The following is a 19,432-nucleotide window of genomic DNA, read 5'->3' as shown; positions in this document are numbered from 1 at the left end:
AGCTCTATAAAATTCCCTCTCAACCTTCTTGCTTCAAGGAAAACAACCCCCCAATGTGTCTAATATTATAGTTGGAATCTAAGCTTAGTCTTGACATTGATTGAGAGAACAGAGAGACTATCTTCCCCAGACCTTGGCAGGTTTCAAACTAGCATCCTTAAGATAATCTGCAGCCTCACATTGATCATCTACTCATGCTACACAAACAATTAGCTATATTTTGTTGAACCTCATTTAGACTCCAATGTTTTGTCTGGAAATTGTAGCTCAAGAAGCAAAGAATGGTCCCAAAGGCTCAGGTCTTCTCCACATTGTAAACACCCAACAAATGTACACCTATACATACAAATGAGTGTTGGAGAGACAGGCAGGATAGATATGCTGAGTGCTGTGTGAAAATAGTTCACAAGAACAGAGCCCTGCTAAAGGCAACAAAAAAGTCATAAAGAGAGAAAAGATGAAATATGAAGGTAAGCTAGCCAATAATGTAGAAGAGGATGCAAAAAGCTATTTTTAGATATACCATATAAAGGGTAAAAGAGAGATGAAAGTCAACATTGGACCCCTGGAAAATGATGCTCTGTAGATGATTCAAAGTTAGATGGAGGGACAGGTAGTGTTGAGGAAGCAGGGTGTCTGCAGAAGTACTTAGACTAACTGTGAGGGTGGGCAAAGAAGTGGCAGATGGAATACAGTGTAAGGAAATACATGGTCATGCACTTTAGCAGGAGGAATGAAGTCATTGTTTATTTTCTAAATGGGATGAAACATCAAAAAATCAGAGGTCCAAAGGGACTTGGTCATTGTCTGGAATCTGTAATGGTAAACTTGTGAATAAGGAAAGCAAGTACAATACTAGTATTCATTTGGAAAGGACTGGAATAGAAAGGCAAGGATATAATAATGAGGTTTTATAAGGCATTGGTCAAACTGCATGGAGTATTGTGAGGAATTTTGGGCCCTTTATCTAGGAAAGAATATGCTGGCATTGGAGAGGATCCAGAGAAATTTCACGAGAATTATCGCAGGATTGAAGGGGTTAACATTTGAGGTGCGTTTGAGGTTCTGGGCCTGCACTTGTTGGAGTTTAGAAGACTGAAGGGGATCTAATTTGGCTGTACTTGCCAAATTATTGGGTATATTTAAGCCAGAGGTTGATAAGTTCTTGTTTAATCAAGGTATCAAAGGTTACGAGGAGAAGGTAGGAGAATGGGATTAAGAGAGATGATAGATCAGCCATGATGGAGTGGCAGTTCAGACTACATTGGCCATATGGCCTAATTCTGCTTCCATGCCTTAAGGTCTTAACTTGGGAACGAGTTGTAAAATAACTTTGTTTGATTTGAATGATATCAGGGCTGGTTAGGTTAATTATGAAGACAGGTTACAGAAACTCATTTTCCGCTGCAAAGTTAAAGTTAAGGAGTAATCTGATCAAGGTGTTTAAGGTTTAGTTGAAAAGATTAGTAGAATTTTCTTCAATGGGGTCCACAACAAGGGACCAAAACAAAGGGGAAGCAACTTCCTCCCCAACTAGCTACAGACTGGTGAAGAGGGGAGCATGGTCCATAAACTAAAAAGAACTAAGATTAATATATTAACTATTGAGTAGCACAGACAGGGTGAACATTGTATGAGACAGCTTTATTGGTTTCCTTCATCTCTTTATGAAGAGGTGTTGGAAAAGTCGGGGCTTATTTCCGTGGATCATAAGAGATTGAGATGTGACCTTATAGAGGTGCATAAAATCATGATGGCATAGGTGGCAGTCTTTTTCCCAGGTTTGAAGCATCAAGAATGAGTGGGCAAAGATTTAGGATGAGAGGGGATAAATTCAATTGAAACGTGAGGGGCAAACTTCTCATCCAGTGGGTGGTCTGTATATGGAGTGAGCTACCAGATGAAGTGGTTTCAGCAGGTATGGGTAGGGAAGGTTTACAGGTATATGGACCAAGTACGAGTACAGATACATGGGATTAGCTTTGGTGGGGATATTGGTCGGCATGGACCAGCTGGGCTGGAAGACCTGAGTCTGTGCTGCATGTCTCTACAACACCATGATTCTAATGGTTTTTTGTTAAGCACTGGGATTGAGGATCACAGAGCTAAGAGGGATAAGATTCAGGTTTTCCATGATTTAGTTAAAAGACAAGACATCTGGAGTATGGCAAGGTCGTACCTGGAGTACTGCGGGCTGTTCTGGTTCCCTTATTGAACAAAGGACATACTGCTGTTAGAGGCAGTCCAAAAGAGATTCATTCAGTTAATTCTTGAGAGGAGAATGTTGTCCTTTCACAAGCAGTTAAAGATTTGTATTCTTTGGAAGCTAAAAGAATGAGGATTGATCTTATTGATATATATTTAGCATGCAGATTGAGTGAGTGGTGAGGAAGACAAATGCAATGTCAGTATTCATTTCAAGAGGTCAAGAATACAAGAGCAGGGATGTGATGCTGAGGCTTTATAAGGCACTGGTGAGACTTCACCTTGAGTATTGTGAACAGTTTTGGGCTCCTCATCTAGGAAAAGATGTGCTGGGTTTGGAGAGCGTTCAAAGGAGGTTCACAAGGATAATTCTGGAAATGAAAGGATTATCATAAGAGGAATGTTTGATGGTTCTGGGTCTGTACTCACTGGAATTTAGAAGAATGAGCGGGGATCTCATTGAAATATTTTGAATGTTGAAAGGCCAAGACAAAATAAATGTGGATAGGATGTTTCCTATGGTGGGGGAGTCTATGACAAGAGGGCACTCCCTCAGGAAAGAGGGCATCTATTTAAAGCAGAGATGTGGAGAAATTTCTTTAGTCAGAGGGGGTAAGTTTGTGGACTTTGTTACCACAGGCTGCTGTGGAGGCCAGGTCATTGGGTGTACTTAAGGCAGAGATCGATAGGTTCTTGATTGGACATGGCATCAAAGGTTACGGGGAGAAGGCCAGGGAGTGGGGCTGAGGAGGGGGAAAAGGATCAGCCAATGTAGTCCGAACTGCAGAGCAGACTCGAGACACATGGCCTAATTCTGCTCCTATGTCTTATGGTCTTACATAAGATTCTTAAGAGGTCATGGAAGGATAGATATCAGGATATTCCCACCAGTCAGAGACTCTTGAACAAGGAGTCATGGTTCCACAGTTTGGAGAGCGATCAGTTAAAACCAGGTTATGTAGGGACTTTACACTGAGGGTGGTGAATCTCTGAAATGCCCTAGATTGGAGGGTTGTGGAAGCTGGATTTCTAAAGGTGGTTAAAGGAGAAGCAAGATGGACTGCTGATGCTTCATAAGATCACATTTAAAATGTTGTGAGCAATTCTGGGCCTGATATCTCACAAGGATGTGTTACCATGGAGAGCATCTAGAGGATGATGTCCCAGGAGTAAAAAGCTTAACATACAAGTTATATTTAATGGCTCTGAACATGTACTTGATGGAGTTCAATATCAACTTCACTTGATATTGAAAGGCCTAGTTAGAATGAAAGCAGAGAGGATATTTCCATTAGAGAAAGAGTCTAGGATCAGAGGGCATAGTCTCAAAATAAAGGGGAAACTTCTGCAGCTAGAGAGTGGTGAATCTCTGTAATATGTCACCACAGAGGGCTGTGGAGGATAAATCACTGGGCATATTTAACGCAGGGATAGATAGGTTGCTGATTCCTAAGATGGTTAAGGATTATGGGGAAATTTTGGGAGAATCTTGTTGAAAAAAAAAGATTAAATTAAAAGATTCAAACTTGAAGGAGCTAATAGCCTAATTCTGCCACTATATCTTATGGTATAAGAAAAAGATCTGGGAATTGATGGCTGAGAAAACATAGACAGAGGAGAAAGTGGGGCCTAGAGCAGATTAGCCACGTCCATAATGAATGGCAGGGCAGGTGACAGGGGTTGAATATCCCAGTTCTGCCTCTGTTTTCTTAAATCTCTCTCAGAAGCAGAAGATGAAGAAGGTCAAAGAAGAGTGTGTAAAGAGTTGTTCAAAGACCAACACATGGAAAATCAAAGCAGATGTCAACCTGAATCATATGATGCTTCTTGACTTGCTCATCAAATTGGACTGGATGAATAACCATTTCTATTCCCATTGTCCATAGTTTATGTGATTACAAGGTTACTGGATGTAAACCTTCATTCTCCTTTCTAATTGGAGATCCATACTTTTTATCCTTTCAAATCTCTCCAAATGATGGTACAACCTTATGGAAGGACGTATGATTGTGAGAAGCATCAATAAGATGGATGTTAGCAAACTTTTTCCTAGGGTAGGGGAGACCAAACCTAGGGGGCAGAGGCTTAGAGTGAAAGGGGCAAGATTCTGGGGAAAAAGACCCCCGGGGCAAGTGTTCCACACAGACAATGTTGACTTGCGGAACAAGCTGCCAGAGGAAGTCATTGAGCAGGTTCAGTAGTATCATTTAAAAAGCACTTGCAGAGGTACAAGGAGGGATGGGGCGCAGAGGAACATGGGCTGAATGCAGTAACCAGCATGGACTGGCTGGGCCTGTATACTTACTTGCTGTATTGGTTTATGATTCTGTGACTCATTGTTTGGAGCATTTCCCATGAATATTTTAATGCTAAACAGGTTTACTGATACATTTGTTTTCAGATCTTACAAAAAATGTAATCTTGATAATATACTGCATTTTCTCATATGACTTTGGTTCTCATAGATTAGAAGTTGGCAATTGTTACCCTACTATTAAGACAAGAGGAAGAGAGAATCCAAAGTATAGACCAATTAGCTAGTTAGGGAAAATACCGGAATCTATTATTCAGGAAATGGTAACAGGTTTCTTGGAGAAAAAAACTAGTGTTGGTCAGAGTCAGCATAGATTTATGAGATACAGATCACATTTGACAAATCTGCAGTTTTTGACGTTTTAACTGGCAGTGTAGATAAAAGAAAACCAGTCACAAGGTGTATTCAGACTTTCAGAAGGCCTTTGATAATTTACAACTCAAAATGTTATTGAACAAATTCAGAGATTTGGGGAAATAAACTGGCATGAATTAAATAAGGGGTTAGCTGGAGCAAAACAGGGAGATCAAATTAATTAGCCATTTTTGGATTGGAAGTCTATGACCAATGGGTCTCCAGTGGATCATTGCTGGAACCCCAGCTGTTCCTATCTATAGCAGTGAATTAGATGAGGGGATTGTGTAATATGGTCATGTAGCTCTTGAGATATATGGCAGGGAAAACTGGTCCTTTGACCCAACTCATCCAGGCCAATCAAGATACCTACCTGAGCTAGTCGCATTTTCTTGCATTTGGCCTATATCCTTCAAACATTAACTATCCATGTTCTTGTTCAAATAACTCTTAAATGTCAGAATTGGACCTGCCTCTACCATTTTCTCTGCTATCATATTCCATATACCCACCAGCCTCTGTGTGAGTAAGTCCCTGTTAAATCTTTCCCCTTTGAATTTAAACTTATGCCCACTGACTTTATAATCCCTTACCCTGGGGAAAAAGATTGTGACGATTAACCTTATGACTGTCCCTCATGATTTTATAACCTTCAAGTAGATTGCCCTTCAGATTCTTAAGTCCCATGGAAAAAATAAATCTATCCCTGTAAGTTGATCCATCCAGTGCCGGTTAATCCTTTTGCACTCTTTCCAGTTTGATGACATCCTTCCTAAAGAGTGCTTTAGGAAGCTGGAACCCCAGCTGTTCATATCTACAGCAGTGAATTAGATGAGGAGCATGCAGTGCTCCTAATGTGGCCTTAACAATGTCTTGTACATTTGCCATCCTATCTCCTGTACTCCGTATCCTGACTGATAAAGTTAAGTGTGCCAAATGCTTTCTCACCCTCCTACTTGTGTCACCACCAACTATGTTCCCGCACTTCTGAGTCTTTCTGTCCTAATTAGATAGTGATACAAGGCTATCGTGGTAGTGTGAGGGAGATGCAGAATGGATCTGGAAAACATGGATAGGCTAACTGAAGGGGAAGGGCAAGGCAGATGGAATATAATGTAGAAAAAGGGGATTATCAATCCGGGTAGGATAAACAGAAAGGTGGAGTATTGATTAAATGGTCAGAGCTTGAAGAATGTTGGCATTCAGAGGGAATCTGGGTGTCTTTGTACATGAATCACTGAAAGTTAATACAAATGCTCTGCAAGCAATTAGAATGCAGATAGTATATTGGCTTTTATTGCAAGAGGATTTGAGACATCTTGCTCCAATTATATAAAGTCCTGGTGAGACCACATCTGGAATATTGAGCACAGGTCTGATCTCCCTACCTTAAAAAAAAGGATGTGCATGTGAAAGAGTGCAGAACAGATATCAAATTGGTTCCTGGGATGCAGCGGTGGGGCTTTTGTATGAAGAGAGACTAAGCAGATCAGCACTGCACTGCCAGATCTGATGCTATGTTTTGGCTAGAAACTTTGACAATTGCTTCCCCACTCCCTCCACACCCCCTTCCCCCCACAGATGCTGCCAGACTTACTGAGTTTCTCCAGCAGGCTACTTGCTCATTTTGAATTGATATTGTTTGGTTGAAAAACAATGAATCATCTCTGATCAGTTGAGGAGTCAAGAGCTAGAGGGATAGGTTTAAGGTGAGAGGGGAGAAATTTAACAGGAAACTGAGGGGTAACTTTTTCACTCAGAGTGAAATGTATTGTGCTGTGCAAAAGTCTTTGGCACATACATATATGTAACTAGGGTGCCTAAGACTTTTGCACAGTACTATAGTAATTTTAGGTATTGCACTTACTGTTGCTGCAAAAAAAATATTTAATGACATATGTGAGTGATGATAGACCTGATTCTGATACGGGTCTCCATTGTGGACTGAGAATGGGAAGGGGGCAGTGAGAGGGGAATCATAGTGAGGGGTTAAAGGGGAAGGGAGAGGGGTGGGAGCGAAATGCAATAAAGAGACATTCTGTAATGATCAATAAACAATTATTTGGAATCAAATGACCTTGCCTGGTGTCCCAGGGCTGGGTATGTCTGCACCAATGGTATCCTTTCCCCTGGCACTCACTCTCTGCCATCTGTTCAAACCTCTCCCACAGCGCTTCATCCTCCCCACTCCCAATATCCTCTGCTCCCATCAGATTTACAAACTTGCTATCCACTCTTTTAAAACTACCTATACGCATGTTGCTAAGACTTTTGCACAGTACTGTATATGGAATGAGCTGCCAGAATAAGTGATTGAGCAAGTACATTAACAACATTTGAAACTTCTGGTTTAAGTTCGAGCTTAACTATCATTCAACCATACATGAATACAGCAAAACGATATAGTTTTCCTCCGGCGCCAAGGTGCAAAACACATTACCAACAGCACAAAGCACACTGCACATAGCACATATGGTTATAATTTCAGGAAAGCATACAATCACAACAAAAAAGAAATATATATATATATATACACACACACACACACTCATATATATTTGCAGCATGGAGTAAATACTGGAGTGCAGCAGTGACGGAAGAGGCCATCCTATCAGTATGGATTCCAGTGCACCCCACGAAGGCCTCTGCTTTCTCCTGCATCAACTCCAACTGCATTTCCAACCCCTGCACAACTGTAACAGGTGACCCTGCAGCAAGAGTCCAGGGTACTTAATTTGGCAGGATACACAGTTAGGTCCATCTCACTCAATCCCACTCTGAAGTCCTTCCTTCTCCAATGGGAGAGGAAACAATAGAGAATGTTGGGTGGAATGACTTTGATAATTTGACTGCTTTGCCAACACGGTGGGAAATGTAGACAGAGTCAATGGAGGATAGGTCAGTTTTTGTGATGGACTGGGCTGCGCTTGCAGCTCTGCTATTTCTTGTGATCTTGAGCAGAGCAATTGCCGTAACCAGCTATGATGCAGCATGCTGAGGTTGTGTCAGTCAATGCTCAATCGCTGCTATATTAGTTCATTTATTCTGGACTCTTTGAGGATTATTTTCACCTCAATGGGGGTCTAATGAAGAATCCACCATGGGATTTTTGGGTGTTTACTAAATAAGGCTATGAGACTGCTCCCTGGCTGCTGTACTTCGTGCCTGCAAACTTTGCAGAGATTTACCCCACTAATATGATGAACTGAATACAGAGGCTTTGGGCCTACGCCAGGCTGCTCCAGGGCCTTGGACCTGAGGACTTAATTTGGTTTGGAATTCTGTTATTATTGCTTGATTCTATTGTTTATATGGTTAATTTTGTGTGTTTTTTTGTCTTGCTCTGTGGGCACAGTGGGGGAGGTTTGTCTTATTGTTTTTTTTAATTGGGTTCCTTGCTTTGCAACTGCCTGCAAGCAAACAAATCTCAAGGTTGTATAATTTAAACTTTCTTTGATAATAATTGCAGTTTGAAGCCTAGAAGTACATAACATTGTCTTTATGTTGAGCCTTAAACCTGACACCTTTTGGGAAGAATTTACAAACAGGATGCAGTTGCAGTTGGTTGCTCATGAGGCAGCAGCCAGCATCCTGCATTAAGAGTACAGTATGAGTGAGATTTAGACTGCAGAGTATCTCCTGCGTTTTACTGGCAGAAAAATCTTCCAGAGTAAGACAGACCTGGAATACAGTGGGGGATTTATATGGAGAGGAGTTGTGGAGGTAAAATATAGCAAAGCAACAGGACCTGGCCATTCAACCCCTTAATAAATTCTGGAATCCAGAGTGCCTATAGCCAATATTTCTCACTACCTCAATACAACAAAAACCTTGGGAAGGTGCATTTAGTTTACTGGGGTATTCTCTTATTAATCCTTCTATTGCTCCCTTTACAACCTGATCTCTTCTTTTGCTTTCCTCATCCACAACATCATCTGACAAATCCTCTGGTTTTGTATCTCAATTTACTCCTTACTTTTTGGCTTTCTGTTCATCCAACTGGGCTTTAGTCTTTGCAATTACTCTTAGAAACAGCTTTTGTCTCCCATTTGAAGTTTATGCAACAACCTTAGTGCACTCGGAGTAGGTTCTGCTTCTTTACACTCTCAAAACTCGATCACTTGGAACTTTCTGGAAGCTTCTTGAACATTCTTCCAGCTTAAAAGCAAGTCACATTTTACAAGTAACTGTCTGATTAATGTATCAGAAGCTTTCTCAAATATGTTGCCTACAAAAACTGTAGTTGACGGACCAGTGCTTTCATCACTTCCATGCTTCCTCTGAGCAGCGTGGTCCTTCCTTGTTCCAATATGCTTTCCAACCAGAAGCACAGAGGTTGGCAGCAGCACCTGTTTACCCTCTGTCTGGCAATGGTTCATGGTGTACAGCATGGAGACAATTGTGGCATAATCCAGTGCTATTCTTTATTCATTTTCAGTTAACTATATTGCAGGGGATATGGCATGTAAATGGTGGATGGATCTCAATACCAGAAGAACTCAACACTTTCTATGTCTGCTTTGAAAGGGAAGATACCTGCTGCACCTGGTGATCCTGATATCTCTGTCTCAGAGACCAATGTTAGGCTGTCTTTAAAGAGAGAGAACCCTGGCAAGGCAGCGGGTCCCAATGGAGTACTTGGTAAAACCTGTGCCAACCAACTAGCAGGAGTGTTCAAGGACATTTTCAACCTCTCACTGCTATATGCGGAAGTTCCCACATGCTTCAAAAAGGGAACAATCTAAGAAGAATAATGTGAGCTGCCTTAATATCTTTCGCCTGGTAGCACTCACATCTACAGTGTGATGTACACGTTTGTAGATGTAAGTGCTTTTACAGGCTGGTCATGACTAGACTGAACTCCTGCCTCAGCAAGGATCTGGCCCACTGCAATTTCCCTGTCACCACAATAGGTCAACAGCAGATGCAATCTCAATGGCTCTTTATGCAGCTTTACACCACCTGGACAACACAAACACCTAAGCTCATCGACTATAGCTCAGCATTTAATACCATCTTTCCCACAATCCTGATTGAGAACTTACAGAACCTGGGCCTCTGTATCTTCCTGTGCAATTGGATCAACGACTTCCTAACCGGAAGACTACAATCTGTGCGGATTAGTGATAACATCTCTTCCTCGCTGACGATCAACACTGGTGCACTTCAGGGGTGTGTGTTTATCCCACTGCTCTACTCTCTATATACACATGATTGTGTGGCTAGGCAAAGCTCAAATACCATCAATAAATTTGCTGATGATACAACCAATGTTGGTAGAATCTCAGATGGTGACAAGAGGGTGTACAGGAGTGAAATATGCCAACTAGTGGAAAGGTGCCGCAGTAACAACCTGGCACTCAACGTCAGTAAGAAGAAAGAGCTGATAGCTGATTGTGCAGTTCCAGAAGGGTAAGTCGAAGGAACACATACCAATCCTTGTAGAGGAATCAGAAGTGGAGAGAGTGAGCAGTTTCAAGTTTCTGGGTATCAAGGTCTCTAAGGATCTAACCTGGTCCCAACATATCAAAGTACAGGTTTCCCCCGCTATCTGAAAGTAGAGCATTCCTATGAAACCTTTCGTAAGCCGAAATGGCATAAAGCGAAGAAGCAATTACCATTAATTTGCATAGGAGAAATTTTTGAGCGTTCCCAGACCCCAAAAATAACCTATCAAATCATACCAAATAGCACATAAAACCTAAAAAAAAAGACATGTACACGCATGTGCACACACCTGCCTTCGCAAGGCTTCACAGTCATGGTAGTCTTTCTTGGGGTAAACACAAGTTTAAAGCCAGCGCCTTTTTTCTATACAAGGTAGAAATAATGTATGTACAATGTAGCTTCACTTACCAGAATCCGGAAGATTTAGCCGAAAACCTACTTGTAGAAAAAAAGATCAGCACATACACATACGCGCACTTACCTGCCCATGCAAGGCTTCACGGTCATGGTAGTCTTTCTCAGCCTCCAACTATCCACATGATCAATACCTCTCATTATCTTATACACCTCTATCAGGTCACCTCTCATCCTCCATCGCTCCAAGGAGAAAAGGCCAAGTTCACTCAATCTATTCTCATAAGGCATGCTTCCCAATCCAGTTAACATCCTTGTAAATCTCCTCTGCACCCTTTCTATAGTTTCCACATCCTTCCTTTAGTGAGGTGACCAGAACTAAGCACAATACTCCATCTGGGGTATGACCAGGGTCCTATATAGCTGTAATATTAGCCTCTTGGCTCTTGAACTCAATCCCACGGTTGATGAAAGCCAATACACTGTATGCCTACTTAACCACACAGTCAACCTGTGCAGCAGCTTTGAGTGTCCTATAGACACAGAGCCCAAGATCCCTCTGATCCTCCACACTGCCAATAGTCTTACCATTAATGCTATATACTACCATGATATTTGACCTACCAAAATGAACCACTTCACACTTACCTGTGTTGAACTCCATCTGCCACTTCTCGGCCCAGTTTTGCATCCTGTCAATGTCCTGCTGTAACCTCTGACAGCCCTCCACACTATCCACAACACCCTCAATCTTTGTGTCATTCACAAATTTACTAACCCATCCCTCCACTTCCTCATCCAGGTCATTTATAAAAATCATGAAGAGAAGGGGTCCCAGAACAGATCTCTGAGGCTCACCACTGGTCATCAACCCCCGTGCAGAATATGACCCAACTACAACCACTCTTTGCCTTCTGTGGGCAAGCCAATTCTAGATCCACAAAGCAAGCTCCCCTTGGATGTCATACCTCCTTACTTTCTCATTAAGCCTTGCATGGGGTACCTTATCAAATGCCTTGCTAAAATCCATATAGACTACATCTACTGCTCTACCTTCATTAATGTGTTTAGTCACATCCTAAAAAAATTTAGAGAAAAATTTTGAGAAAGCCATGCTGACTATTCCTAATCATATCATGCCTCTCAGGATCTTCTCCATCAATTTACCAACCACTGGTCTATAATTTCCTGGGTTATCTCTACTCCCTTTCTTGAATAAAGGAACAACATCTGCAACCCTCCAATCCTCTGGAACCTCTCCAGTGATGAATCAAAAATCATCGCCACAGGCTCAGCAATCTCCTCCCTCGCCTCCCATAGTAACCTGGGGTACATCTTGTTCGGTCCCAGTGATTTATCCAACTTGGTACTTTCCAAAAGCTCCAGCACATCCTCTTTCTTAATATCAATATGCTCAAGCTTTTCAGTCCACTGTAAATCATCCCTACAATCACCAAGATCCTTTTCCGTAGTGAATACTGAAGCAAAGTACTCATTAAGAAGCTCTGCTATCTCCTCTGGTTCCATACACACTTTTCCACTGTCACACTTGATTGGTCCTTTTCTCTCACATCTTATCCTCTTGCTCTTAACATACTTGTTGAATGCCTTGGGGTTTTCCTTAATCCTGCTAGCCAAGGCCTTCTCGTGGCCCCTTCTGGCTCTCCTAATTTCATTCTTAAACTCCTTCCTGCTAGCCTCATAATTTTCAAGAACTCTAGCATTAACTAGTTTTTTGAACCTTTTTGTAAGCTTTTCTTTTCTTCTTGACTAGATTTTCAACAGCCTTTTGTACACCATGGTTCCTGTACCCTATTCCTTGCTTCATTGGAATGTACCTATGCAAAACACCACGCAAATATCCCCTGAACATTTGCCACATTTGTGCCATATATTTCCCTGGGAACATCTGTTCCTAATTTATGCTTCCAAGTGCCTGTCTGATAGCTTCATATTTCTCCTTACTCCAATTAAACACTTCCCTAACTTGTCTGTTCCTATTCCTCTCCAATGCTATGGTAAAGGGGGTATCACTGAGAGACCTGACACCCGATGAGGTTCATTTCCCAATACTAGATCAAGTATAACCTCTCCTCTTGTAGGCTTATCTACAATGTGTCAGGAAACCTTTTGAATACACCTACCAAACTCCACCCCATCTAAACCCCTTGCTCTAGGGAGATGCCAATCAATATTGGGGAAATTAAAATCTCCCACCATGACAACCCTATTATTATTGCATCTTTCCAGAATCTGTCTCCCTATCTGCTCCTCGATGTCCCTGTTATTATTGGGTGGTCTACAGAAACACCCAGTAGGGTTATTGATCCCTTCCTGTTCCTAACTTCCACCCACAGCAACTCAGTAGACAATCTCTTCATGACTTCCTCCTTTTCTGCAGCCATGACACTATCTCTGATCAGCAGTGCCACGACCGAACCTCCTTTCCCTCCCTCCTTCTGCTTTCTGAAACATCTAAAGCCTGGTAAGTAGCAATTCCTGCCCCTGAGCCATCCAAGTCTCTGTAATGGCCACAACATCAAAGTTCCAAGTGCTGATCCACATTATTAGCTCATCTGCTTTGTTCATGATACTCCTCACATTAAAATAGACACATCTCAAACCATCGGTCTGAGCGGATCTCTTCTCTATCACCTGCCTATCCTCCTACAAACACTGCCTTCAAGCTTTCTTGATTTGTGAGCCAACCGCACCTTTCTTTGTCTCTTCAGTTTGGTTCCCAGCAATTTTAGTATAAATTCTTCCCAATAGCCTTAGCAAACCTCACCACCAGGTTATTGGTCCCCCGGGATTCAAGTGCAACCCGTCCTTTTTGTACAGGTCACGCCTGCCCCAAAAGAAGTCCCAATGATCCAGAAATCTGAATCCCTGCCCCTGCTCCAATCCCTCAGCCACTCAATTATCCTCCACATCACTCTATTCCCATACTCACTGTCATGTGGCACAGGCAGTAATCCTGAGATTACTACCTTTGAGGTTCTGCTTCTCAACTTCCTTCCGAACTCCCTATAGTCTGTTTTCAGGACCTCCTCCCTTTTCCTACCTATGTCGTTGGTACCAATATGTACCCACTTCAAGATATTGTGGATGTGATCAGAGACATCCCAGACCATGGCACCTGGGAGGCAAACTATCATCCGTGTTTCTTTCCTGCATCCACAGGATCGCCTGTCTGACCCCCTAACTATAGAGTCCCCTATCACTGCTGCCATCCTCTTCCTTTCCTACCCATCTGAGCCACAGGGCCAGACTCTGTTGCCTTCTGTATTGCTTTTCCTTTTGTACCACATTGCTGTACTAATTCATCAAAATGATCAAAATGGGTGGCATGAAAAACCAAGCTTTTCACAGTATCTCAGTACTTATGACAATAACAAGACAACTTCTACCAATTTACCAATTAAATATGTGGTTCTATGTTGCTGCCATTACAGGGTAATACCTGAAATAGAAGGGTTAACTTTTGAGAACAGATTTTGCAGACAGGTTTATCTTCCTCAAAATATTTAATATTAAGCAGTGATTTAAGATGATAAAAGTTACTGTTAGGGTGGAAAGACAGAAACTATTTCCTTTGGTGACTGGAGACCGGAACATTAAAATTAGATCCAGACCCATCCAGCAGTGATGCCCGGAAGCACTTCACACAAACAGTGATGTAAGTCTTACTTCTTATTCACTCACAGGACATGCACACTATCGGCAAGGTCAGCATTTATTGCCCATTCTGAAATGCCCTGTACTGAGTATTTTGCTTGGCCATCTTAGAGGCCAGTTAAAAGCCAAGAGTCACATACTCGAAAGAATGGACAGAGGATTTATGAGTTGTTGCCGGTACGTGAGTTCTTGAGTTATAGGGAGAGGTTGGGGAGATTAAGGAGTGTAGGAGACTGAGAGGTGACCTTGCATAGGTGTATGCTGGTGAGGCTGCATTTGGAGTATTGTGTTCAGGTTTTGTTCCCATGCTAGAGGAAAGATGGTGTTAAACTGGAAAGAGTGCAGAAAAGATTTGCAAGGTTGTTGCCAGGTCTCGAGGGACTGAGCTACGGACAGGAGTTGGACAGGCTAGGAAATTTTTCCTTGGAGCATAGGAGACTGAAAGGTGATCTAATAGAGATGTATAAAAACATGCAACACACTCAAAATACTGGAGCAACTCAGCAGGCCAGGCAGCATCTCTGGAAAAAAAATACAGTCGACATTTCAGGCCGAAACCCTTTGGCACTGGCAGGACTCTCTTGTTTGTGATGTATAAAATCATGAGGGGTATAGCTAGGGTGAACATTCAGTATTCTTCCCAGGGCTGGAGAAGCAAGAAATAGAGGACATTGGCTTAGCGTGAGAGGGGAGAGATTTAATAGGAACCTTAGGGATAACTTTAAAATCTAGAGGGAAGTCAGCATATGGAATGAGCTGGCAGAGGAGTGGTAGAGTCAAGGAGATCAATAACATTTAAAAATCACCTCGACAGATTTACATATAGAATAGTACACTGTACATAGAATAGTTTAAAGGGGTGTGGATTTATTGCAGACAAATGGGACTAGTTTAAACAGGGTTCTTGGTTGGCATGTATGAGTTGGGGATAACGGTCCTGTATTGTGCGTATGACTGTATGACCGGGATAAGGACGGTGGATTTCCTTCTCTAGAGGAGATCAGTGAATCTAGTGGATTATTATTTCCAATATTTTCATTGTCTCCATAGTGATACCAGTCATTATTTTAATTTCAGATTTAATTATTTGAATTATGTATTGTCTGGCTGTCAGGGTGGGATTTGAACTAGTGTTTCCACATTAATGTGTAGCTCTGGGTATCCATCAAATCACTATCAACAACTCCTACTCCAGAAACTTGTACTTGGTAGATGGCACAAGAGCCATGATATGATGCAAAGATTTTGTATATATGCATCCAGACAGGTCATTCCAAATATAAGTCCATTAAGGTAGTACAGAAGGAAGTGAAAAACAAAAACAGAATACAGAAAATAGTTACAGAGAAAGTGCAGTGTAGGCAGACAAAAGATGCAAGGGGAGGGGTATGATGAGATAGATAGGGAGATCAAGGCTTCATCTTTATCAGTGTTCATGTCTTTTATCAGTGGGCTAGTAGCTGTCCTTGAACCTTGTTCTCAAGAGTTTATATATTCTGCCTGATGGAAGATTGAAGAAAAGAGATTGATGAGAGTGGAAAGGCCTTGATAATGTTGGCTGTTTTCCGAAGACGTTTTGCCAATTAAAGCTTTCATTAATTGCTTATTAAAGTATCAGGGAAAACTGAGACATCAAGGTGAGTGCAGAAGGCGAGCGAGAGTTCAGTGCCAACTACCTTTCTTTTGATCATTGCCGAGAAGGAGTCTGTGAAGGGCCTGTTGCTGTGTGGCTCGCTGTGGCAGGTGGATGTGTCTTGAGTGGTTTCAGTGTTGAAAGGGGATGTTACTGTGGTTCTGTGTTATGGATTGGACTGTGGACTTTCTCAGACATGGTTTACATCTTCTGTGGTATTTTTACCCATTTCTTTCCATTTTGTTGTGCAAGGGGAGGGGGTTCAGGAATTGATGTTCTTGTTCCATTGTGTACAGGGGAGGGGAGTGATGTTCTCATTGAGTTCTTTTGTGCGAGGTGAGTGGTTTTAGGGAGTTGCTGTTCTTGCTTTGTTTTTTGCATGGGGAGTGGGGTTTGGGGGTTGATGATCAGGATGTCATTCTTTTATGTGAGGGGTTTGACGTTTCTCTCTGAATGACTTCCATGTTCTTTCTTTGTCTTGTGGCTATCTGGAAAAGACACATATTAGAGTTCTGTATGGATACATACATTGATAATAAATGAAACTTTGAACCTTTGAATGTTGGGAAGTGTAGGCAGAGTCAATGGAAAGGAGCCTAATTTTTGTGATTGACTGGGCTGTGTTCATAACTCCCAAAGTTTCTTGCGATGCTGGGCAGAGCAGTCGCAATCTGTGATACATCAGGTTAGGATGCTTTCTATAGGGCGCCTGTAAAAACTGGTGAGAGTTGTCATGTATTTAATATTTCAGTAGTATTTTACAAGGATTGAGGCATGACCCCGCAGGTGCGTGGATGTCAGTGAGTTAGACCGGCGGGAAGAATTAAAAAAGACGACAGCTTTATAGAGCGGGCAATGGAGTCGAGGGAGTAACTGTAGCAGGCCTTTGGCTCAACAGGGCTTCGGTGATGAAGGGGTCGAGGTGAGCTAAGTTACTTGTGAAGATTAGGGATGAGAAGCGTGTCTGTGAAGCCGGTGTTCTGCACTGGGATGTCCAGGAGACTCCCAGCCTCCTGGACGGCCACATCTGCACCAGGTGCGTCAATCTGCAGCTCCTTGGGGACCATGTTAGGGAACTGGAAATGCAGATGGATGACCTTCGTCTGGTCCAGGAGAGTGAGGAGGTGATTGAGAGGAGCTATAGGCAGGTAGTTACACCAGGGCCTCGGGAGACAGATAAGTGGGTAACAGGAGAGGGAAGGGCAAGAGTCAGAAACTAGAGAGTACCCCTGTGGCTGTCCCTCTTAAAAATAAGTACTGCTGTTTGAGTCTAGTTAAGAGGAAAAGAAGAGCTTGCCAAAGGTTCAAAAAGTTAGTAATGATAGAGAGCTAGAAGATTATAGGGCTAGCAGGAAGAAGCTTAAGAAAGAAATTTGGAAAGCCAGAAGGGGCCATAAAAAGGCCTTGGCGAGCAGGATTAAGGAAAACCCCAAGGCATTCTACAAGTATGTTAAGGGCAAGAGGATAAGACATGAGAGAATAGGACCAATCAATTGTGACAGTGGAAAAGTGTGCATGGAACCAGAGGAGATAGCAAAGGTACTTACTGAATACTTTGCTTCAGTATTCACTACAGAAAAGGATCTTGGCGCTTATAGAGATGACTTGCAGCAACTGAAAAGCTTGAGCATGTAGATATTAAGGAAGAGGATGTGCTGGAGCTTTTGGAAAACATCAAGTTGGATTAGTCACCTGGACAGGACGGGATGTACCCCAGGCTACTGTGGGAAGCGAGGGAGGAGATTGCTGAGCCTCTGGTGATGATCTTTGCATCATCAATGAGGACGGGAGAGGTTCCAGAGGATTGGATGATTGCGGATGGTGTTCCCTTATTCAAGAAAGGAAGTAGAGATAGCCCAGGAAATTATAGACCAGTGAGTCTTACTTCAGTGATTGGTAAGTTCAGATTCAGTTTATTGTCATTTAAAACCACAAATGCAATGCAATTAAAAAGTGAGACAACGTTCCTCCAGAATGATATCACAAAAACACATGACAAAACAGACTACACTAGAAAATCCACATAACGTTGGGCAATCCCCAATCCAGAGTCCGGAGAGGCTGCTGCGTATTAATATCACGCTACCATCTTAGTGTTCCCCGGAAAGGAGCTCCAATCCCACCAGACAAACAAGACCAAAAACTAAAGCTACGAGACCTGCACGAAACCACATATTTACAACAGTGCAAACAATAGCATAATCGATAAAAAACAGACCATGGGCACAGTAAAGATAGTCCAAAGATGTTAAAAGACTAAGTTCGAAAGAAGCCACCACACAGTTTCCACAAGTCCTCAGTCTCCCGATAGACTCATCATCCCACGGCAGCGGCAGAAGGGAATACCCCCGCTATGGACTTCCATGACGCCACCTGACTCAGCCTCGCAGACGCAGCACGCAATGAAAGCGACCTGACTGCAGCGAACTCCGAGTCCGTCGAAACTCCGAGCCGACAACCATCCCCTCCGGCGCAGCTTCTCCGAGCACCATCCTCTGCCAAGCGTATGAGGATGGCCCCGCCAACAGCCATCAGCAACGTGACCCTGAAGACTGGGGGCCTGTTCTTCCCAGTAGAGACCCGGACCTCACAGCAGCAGCAGCAACAAAGAAGGTCTTCCTGGAGATTTTCAGATGTTCCTCCGTGCTCCGTATTCCCATGTCCGCTTTTCATCCAATTTTGATTGCGCACGGCACCCCGCTTCACAAGTAACAGATAATCAACTCTGGAGTGGCCGCCGCAAGCTGTATCACGCCGCCATCTTGGATTACCATTTGATGGAGAAGATCCTGACATGCAGGACTTATGAACATTTGGAGAAGCATAATATGATCAGGAATAGTCAGCATAGCTTTGTCAAAGGCAGGACGTGTTTTCTGAGCCTGATTGAATCTTTTGAGGATGTGACTAAACACATTGATGAAGGAAGAGCAGTAGATGTAGTGTATATGGATTTCAGCAAGGCATTTGGTAAGGTACCCCATGCAAGGCTTATTGAGAAAGTAAGGAGGCATGACATCCAAGGGGACCTTGCTGTGTGGATCCAGAACTGGCTTGCCCACAGAAGGCAAAGAATGGTTGTAGATGGGTCATATTCTGCATGGAGGTCGGTGACCAGTGGTGTGCCTCAGGGATCTGTTCTGGGACCCCTACTCTTAGTGAATTTTATAAATGACCTGGATGAGGAAGTGAAGGGATGGGTTAGTAAATTTGTGAATGACACAAAGATTGGGGGTGTTGTGGATAGTGTGGAGGGCTGTCAGAGGTTACAGCGGGACACTGACAGGATGCAAAACTGGGCCGAGAAGTGGCAGATGGAGTTCAACACGGATAAGTGTGAAGTGGTTCATTTTGGTAGGTCAAATATGATGGCAGAATATAGTATTAATATATAGTATTAATAGTATCACCTCACTACAGGAAGGATGTGGAAACCATAGAAAGGG

The sequence above is a fragment of the Hypanus sabinus genome, chromosome 1 (assembly GCF_030144855.1).
Source record: "Hypanus sabinus isolate sHypSab1 chromosome 1, sHypSab1.hap1, whole genome shotgun sequence".
In the NCBI taxonomy this organism is placed as follows: Eukaryota; Metazoa; Chordata; class Chondrichthyes; order Myliobatiformes; family Dasyatidae; genus Hypanus; species Hypanus sabinus.
Note: the sequence above shows the minus strand (reverse complement) of the source record.